The following is an 8,077-nucleotide window of genomic DNA, read 5'->3' on the forward strand; positions in this document are numbered from 1 at the left end:
GGTTAATTCGGTTATTGGGTTAGGGTTGGGTTTTTATTTTCCACCAGTTCAGTCTTCGGGTTAGGGTTCGGTTTTCACTCCTAAAAACCCGAAATAACCAAATTGACCGATATTTACGAAACTCGCAGACGTTTGGATGTGCTATACTCACCGATAAATCACGCCCAGCAAAAAAGAAGGCCCAAGTCGCATGCATGACAGGAGACAAAGGCTCACATGCTCCCATAGCACAGTCACACACCAATTCCCATTCCCCAATTCGTCTCGCCCTAACCCTAGAGGCGGCCAGCGGCCGGCGGCCAGTGCTGCCTGCACGACTGCATCTGCTTGTTCGCTCGCACGTCGTGACGCCGAATGCAGCGGGGGACGACGCTGTTGACGCGTGACCATGCGGGCAGCAACGCCGGATGCCACAGAGAAACTAGGAGCGTACCACCAAGTGGGGGAGGAATAGGTGATATGGTCGTGTTGGACTCGCTTAGTTAAACTAGTTGTGTTGAGATGTGAACGAAAATCGACCCCTGGAGGAGGACGGGGAGCGTGTGGTGGTGGTCGTCAGTTAGCTACCACATCGCTGGTACTCGCCGCATCGGTGTCCCACAAAGGCCGCGGCTCCGGCCTATGTGACTATGAGGAGAGCGTTGGCGAGCGCCCTAGAGGAGCGCGTCCAACCGGGTGGGCGGGTCTCCGAGGCATGACATGTAAGAGAGCCTGGCTCAGGGAAGAGCACCACGATGCCATCGAGTCATGCCATGATACAGCGGCAGCCCACACGAGGGTGCGCGCAGCGCATGTAGTGCAGTGGCGATGTATCTATCGGGAGAGGGATTTTTTTATTGAGACTGACATGTGGGCCTCAACATCACGTCCATTTTAATGATTAACCTAATGGACTTGACTTTTATGTCACGTCAGCCCTAATGGGTCGGCCATCGTGATCATAATTGCGTTTAATTTCGGCCAAACGGGCAAGTAACAGTAGGTGGTAGGTTCAACCCCCCCCCCTCCCCCAAAGTAGGTAGTAGGAGTAGATTTTTGAACTGTACTACCCTGAGGTTGTAGTGTTTTGTGAAAAAAATATAGTAGTTTTTGTGAACCCTAACCTTAATTGTGGGAGTTTTATGCTATTTACTCTGATATTTTTATTGTATTAACTTGGACTTGGAGAATTTATTTAAAAATGCACGTATGTACAAATCCGCGGAGCGTTTTTTTGACATGGTAATACATGTCTCATTCATATCATAAAGATCAAAGTATAAGTTACGTAAAGATCGGCATGACAAACTGAAAAGACAGCAGAACGTCTTTGAGCTTGATACCAATGCCCAGCCTCCGGCACCATCACAACAACCACCGAAGGAAAAAAAAAGGATGGAGCACCTCCCACCCGAGCTCAATGCGGCTCCATCGATGATATGCAGCTTTGCGGACCTCCAAGGTGGTTCACCAAAAGTGAAGTCATTGCCGCTGAACGCATGAGACCAGGGAACACCTCGAACACGCCATCAAACTCTAGATCTGGCACCCCACCACAACTAAGACGCCAACGATAAAACCATATCTGCCATCCATCAACCACGAACCCAGCATAAGTTTCTTCTTTCAGATGTCGTCAATGCAGACGACAATCTGCATCCGCTCCTAACCACCTCCCAAGCTCCGCGACGACGTTGGAGCAGACGTCGTCGCAACGACAGAGCCCGAGGACACAAGACCACCACAAAGATGTCGCCGCCATGACTTCCCTGCTTGAACAAGCTGGTTCCCAGATCCATCACCGATCATAGAGACGATCACCTCGCCGGAGAAGAATCTGAATCTTCTTTATTCAGCATCGCCGCCACCGCCGCCGCCGCCGAAGCCAAGACGTAGAATGACCCAAAAACCTAAGCTACTAGGGGCCTAGAACCTCCGAGGGAATTAGAGATGGGGAATGTGAGTTGAGGGTGAGGAGATTAAAAATCCACTGTTTGATTAAAGGGAATGGAAGTTTAAGTGGGAAGAAGAATGGGAGTTGAGGAAGCCAATTCCCATCCATTTCTTCCGAGGGGTATCCAATTAATTCGTGAGCAGGGTTTTATCCCATGCTAATTTTTTATCATATAACAAACAAAAAAAATGGAAGTACAACTTTATTTTCCATGCCTAATCTTTCCACAAACACCCTTGTGGAAACTTGAAGCAGGTGGTTATCAAACAGGTTGCTAAAGCTAAAATAATCCGTACGCGCGGGATCCAACGACCCCTTCACCAACGACGACCAAGAGGAATACTATCACAAGTTACAAAATTGCTTTGTCATACCTTGTAGCTTCGAGGAATACTATCACTGTCGCATACCGAAAATCATATTTGAATTTGAGGTCCTTGGAGTAGCCTCCGAGCAGGACGACGGTGGCCCACGTGAAGGCCAACGTGCCCAAGGCGTTGCCAACCCTCTCGATTAGCGTGACAGAGCGAACGAAGCGATTCAGCCACATCTCCGGCGCAGCGGCGGCCTTGCCTGCTTGGCCGACGCCGTGAGCTGGTACCCAGACGTGGTGCTCTCCGCTGCCACCGCCGGTGCTGTTGGCCATTGCTTATTATGCAACGTACGGTGAAACCGAGACACAGTTCTATGCGGCCGGGCAGCATCCACTGATATAGTGCAATCGCGCGAGTTACCAAAACGGTAGCACCATACGCGCCGATTGACCTTTGACGAAAGATCACCTAGTTTTATTTTCTTCAGGCTAAGGAAAGTGCTAAGGAACTCTCTCTTGGATCTAGTGGTGAAGATTTTTCTGTTAGCGACATGTGTATCGCTCGTACTTGTCCCAAATGGGAAATCACTGTCAGGTATTTCAACTCGGCATGGAGTCGCGAAGGAATCAGCCGTGACAGGCACAGCAGATTTCAATGTAATTACTCTCTTCGTCGAATAATCACGAGTGGACATGCCACCATGCGAGGTCGATATCCACACCGCATGCTGCCCGCACGATTCGTGCAACTTTAATATCCTCCGGCTGTATAATGACTTCCCCACCTTGTATGCAATCGGTATAGCCGCGTATTTGCAGCTGACACATGCAGCGCATGGCCCGCGAGGCAGCGCTGGATCAGAACGCATTGAGTGTTTGTCACTCAGAACGCATTAAGTGTTTGTCAGTCTCAACGGCTACTTGCAGCACGCTCCTTCAGTTTTTTAAAATGTTCTGCTTGCTTGTTTCGGCTGCCCAACTCATCTTCTCTAGCCCTCATAGACTCACCCTAGTTGAGAAGCATGTGTTCATCTTCATCCATGACTCACCAAATCAGTAGGGAGTAGACCCACATAATGCGTGCACCGTTCAAGCCACCCGATATAAATATTTGTTGCGCGGCCTTTAGTCATTTAATTTGGCAGCCAAGGCAGCGTGAATGCCTCTGATAGCCGTCAAGCTACACACACGCGCGCGCGCGTGCACGCACAGAGCAGGGTGACGATGCTTATGGATGGTTGCGTCACGATGTGTAAATACCCCCCAACTTATAGTCACGGGGCATAGCTAATGGATATGGCGGTATCCAGTGAGCACCCCGCTCCTGAACTCTCCACCAAAAAAGTCGACATGCTAAGGTACGAACAAGATAATATACCTCACCGTGTCGAAAATTCGTTACGGCTCATACTACCATATGATCCCATTATCCAAGCCTTTAATTCACATTGAGATGGAAGCCCGGGTCCGTATTAACAGGTGCCACTGTTTAACCTGCGCCGTCATTTATTGCTACAGCAGGAAGGGTCGTCTACGGTCGGGAAAATATCTGGTGCTACGGAGGTGCTCCCGCGCAACATTGTTCGTCAATCTGAGATTGAATTGACAGCATCACGGGATGTGGACCAAAGTGTCATTTCCGGAATGTTCACGTGATTTTCTGCAAAACATTCATGCTGGATTTGTTTTTTTTTTTGTTTCTCAATGTGTATTTTGAATTTTGAATTGAAATCTTTAGGGATTGTACATTCATGTGATGCTAACATTCACAATTTTTTTTGGATTTTTGAAACATTTAAATGTGCGTTTTGAAAATTGGGAGCATCTAATGTGAGGTACTCCGGTAGCACTAGATATTCACCCGTCTACGGTCTCCCCGTTTATGCAATTTCCTGGACCGGGTTCCTCCAAATTATGGTCCGCTGGACCAGTTTCTTTAGAGTGGCTACCACCCGTAGTTGGTTTTTCTTTGCGTTTTTCTTTTGTGCTTGCAGTACTTGTCAGTGTCCTTTCTTCGAAGCGAAAGACACATACTCTCTTCGTTTTTATTTACTCTGCATATTAGAGTTGACTGAAGTCAAACTTCGTAAAGTTTGACCAAGTTTGTGAAAAACAATATAGATATTTATCATAATAAATCTATACGATGTGAAAGTACATTCAATAATAAATCTAAAGTTGTTGATTTTTTATTGCATGTCTTAATATTTTTGTTTATAAACTTGGTTAAAGTTTGTAAAGCTTGACTTTGATCAAAGCTAATATGCGAACTAAATAAAAACGGAGGGAGTACCCTTCAGTACTCGAGTCTGGTATAGCTTGCCATATAATGACCAAACAGAATAGCTTGGTGGTAAGGTGAATCGGGTCGCAGGATCAAAATTCTCATTTTTGCCAATTGTCTTTTTAAAGTGTTTTCAAATTTAGAAAAATACTCCCTTCGTCTCAAAATAAGTGACTCAACTTTATAGACGGAGGGAGTATATTCTAGCACCATGCGGGAGGGGTATCTCAAACCCTCAAGCTCCCGAAGGAACGAAAGATGGGCTGACCACATGTACAAGAACTACGTTGTGTGTACCAAGGCTTAAACATATTTTATTTTGAAGCAAAAAGAGATCAAATTCAAAATTCATTTGAAAATTTCGGGCTATAATAATCCAAAAATTCTGGGATTTTCTGGAAAACAGGTTTTCTCGGTCTCTACTAAGAAAAAAACGGGATCGAGGAAAAAAAACCTTGACTAGCATACCGCAATGCCCGAAGTAGATGTATCAACACCAAAAGCAAGAACAACTCTCCAATTCAAGAAAATAGGGGGAGCTAATCCAAACATCCCGGTAACCATTTCTACTTCTCCTCACCCTAAATACCAAAAAACTACTAATTGGCACAGAAAAACATTTTGGCATCTACCATTCTCACAACCTTGCAAGGACGCCAAATTAATCAATCAGTGACCATACCAGCAAACCACAAATGTGCGAACTATATTTATCAGCATCGAAGCCGGAATTACTCGCAAGATCGGGATACATCCTACATTTTCACACATGTTTTTGTGGTGACACCCAATGATCGCTCTTGTACGCACCAGCAAAAGCCAAAACGTCTGCAGTATATTTGTCACCGCCAAAATCAGGAACCACTCCTCCGGAATCCAAAACCAAACATCCGAACAACCACTTTCTAACTTCTCTATCTAAGAACCAAATTCATCGATCAATGTCCGCACCAGTCATTTGTGTGATCTACATTTATCAACAGGGACGCGTCCTGAACTCAAGTCATTGGACAGGGAAAGTTGAATCACGCCACTAAGAACAACTCCAACCAGACGACCCAAACTGTCCACGCGTGTCCGTTTGGATAAAAATGGATCAAAGGGCTGGCCCAACGCGTGGACACAAACCCAAACCGCATCTGCTCGGGTGTTCGTCTAGATGTATTTCATGCCAAAATTTGTGCATGGTTTGCGTCCACACGGACACGAAAACAAAAACTACGCTTGTCACGGTACCAGTGGACCGGCTAGTACCGCGAATGGGTCGCGCGACGCCATAACAGGAGACGACGTACCTCCAACAATGGAGGACGTGCGCACTGGCGGAGGACCGCACTGACGGCGAGCGTCAAATGGAGCTGGAGCGCCGCTGCGACGGGAGGAGGAGGAGCGCCGAGAGAGGGAGACGGAGAAGCGCGCCCGCCAGCCTGTGACGCAACCGGTGCGGGATGCGGCGCGAGCATGGGAGGCAGCATTCCCCCTGTGTCGGAGCTGATCGACCTCACCGGCCCGGGACAGGACGACGACGCCTAGGACAGCACGCAGGGGTGGCATAGTGTTTTTTATGTTTAATTGAGTTTACGTGGATTTTGGTCGGCGTTTTAATGTTTAATTATGTTAATTGGGACTTGTTTGGGAGGGTTCTTCTTTTTACGTCCGCGCGCAAAAAAAATGCGTCGAGTCAGTGTTGGATGCATATGTCGACCTAAACGAAAAAACGGCACAAGTGTCCGCTCTGCTGACCCAGACAAACAAAAAATAAACAAAACACACGTCCGTTTGAATGGTTGGGTTGGAGTTGCTCTAAGTTTTTCTAAATCCGTACCAAACTTAAGCAAAAATAATAATTCACTTTCGCCACCACCGTCACACTCTTAGGCCTTGTACAATGGGAGATGCTTAGGGAGGTGCTTAGAAAAATAAACCGAGTTTTTTGAAGCACCGATGCTTATTTCTACAGGAGAGGCGCTTAGTTAAGCGTCTACCCTGTACAAATAAGCACCGGTGCTTAAGGAAAGCCTGGTTTATTCCTCTAAGCACCTCCCCTAAGCACCTTGCATTGTACAAGGCCTTACATGCAACAGTATGCGCTGCCAGTGGACCATGGCCAGGCATGATGCGAATTCTGTACCATCGGTACATCTGTCAATTGTGACGCTACTGTCCCCCGATCTGACATGCAGCAGTATGCGCTGACAGCTACCGGATCAGCCCCTCGTATCCATACTTAGAGCAAGTACAATGGAGCTGAGTCAGCTGGCTATAAGAAATAAACTAGTATATTCTTGCTTAGTTGGAGGAAAGAGAAGAGGAAAGAGAAGATAAGCGTGCTCTTGGTGAAGAGCCAGCTCTAGCACGTGCTCCTAGGCACTTTGTGAGAGTGAAAGGTGGGCCATATAATAAAAAAGTAATACACACTTCTAATCAATTATTGTACGTATTGGCTATAAGATGGGCTATAGATGACATGACAATGGCTTATAGCCAGCAGTTGGCTATACTATTAACCATGCTCTTAGGCTGTTGCCAATGCATGGGTGCTTAGATGAGGTGCTAAGCACATTAAATAGCTTAGCAACTATACTTCCCAATGCATAGGTGCTTACCTTATGGTTGCTAAGCTTGCTTCATTTAATGATTTAGCAACTAAAGCTCTTCATGTATTGGTGGCTTCCTTCCTTTAAATGTTTTGCTTAGGTTCACACGCTTAGCATTGTTTCTTCCTGGGGTCATCACACTCATCTCTCTCCTCTTAAATAACTTGTCACATCAGATTTTTTGCCTACGTGGAAGACTTAGCACCTGTATGAGGTGAAGCATTGGGAGGGGCCTTACAGTGCGCAGGCGGTATACAACACTTTCCAGCGCATGCACTAGTTTCATTAAATGTCTTCGGTACCCAGCCAACGACTCAGTTCTACGGTCTAGATAGTGGGACTATATGCCGGCAGGAGCCATATCGCCGCTTCTCGTTACCTCGCAATGCTATATAAGAGCATCTCCAGCCGTTGGCCCCTCCAGGAGGCATAAAAGTCGCCGTCTGGGGCGAGCCAGTGGTACAATCGACGCTGGGGGCGGTTGGGCATCCAGCCCTCGCCCCAGGTCGCCCCCAAGCACCGATATTGGCCTAGTTTTTGGCCCACTTTCGGCGAATAGAGGCCCCATATGGGCGAGAACTGACCCATATTCAGCGTGGTTCATCGTGGCTCGGCGTTGAATTCTCAGCATAAATATTTTTTTATCACATAGTTCATCACAGAAAATCAAATAGTTCAACAAAATAGTGCAACAACAAATAGTTCAGCATAAATTATATAGTTCAACAAATAAAAACTCATATTTCATCACAAGTCGAGCCCGACATCGCCCTTGAGCCTCCATAAGTGCTCCACCAGATCCTGCTGCAGTTGATGATGCACCTTTGGGTGTCGGATCTCCTGACGCACACTACTAGAAATACCACTACTAATGGCGCACCTAATATGGCCATTAATGGCGCATCACTGGTGCGCCACTGATAGCACGCCATTAGTAATTTTTACTAATG

At 46.8% G+C, this 8,077-nt stretch overlaps 1 pseudogene; it reads right to left on the reverse strand.

Annotated features, from left to right (window-relative positions):
- LOC119367418 overlaps window positions 1–2,628 on the reverse strand; it is a 13,050-nt pseudogene extending 10,422 nt beyond the window's left edge.
- Between the last annotated feature and the right edge of the window lie 5,449 nt (window positions 2,629–8,077).

This window comes from Triticum dicoccoides, chromosome 2B, assembly GCF_002162155.2.
Source record: "Triticum dicoccoides isolate Atlit2015 ecotype Zavitan chromosome 2B, WEW_v2.0, whole genome shotgun sequence".
In the NCBI taxonomy this organism is placed as follows: domain Eukaryota; kingdom Viridiplantae; phylum Streptophyta; class Magnoliopsida; order Poales; family Poaceae; genus Triticum; species Triticum dicoccoides.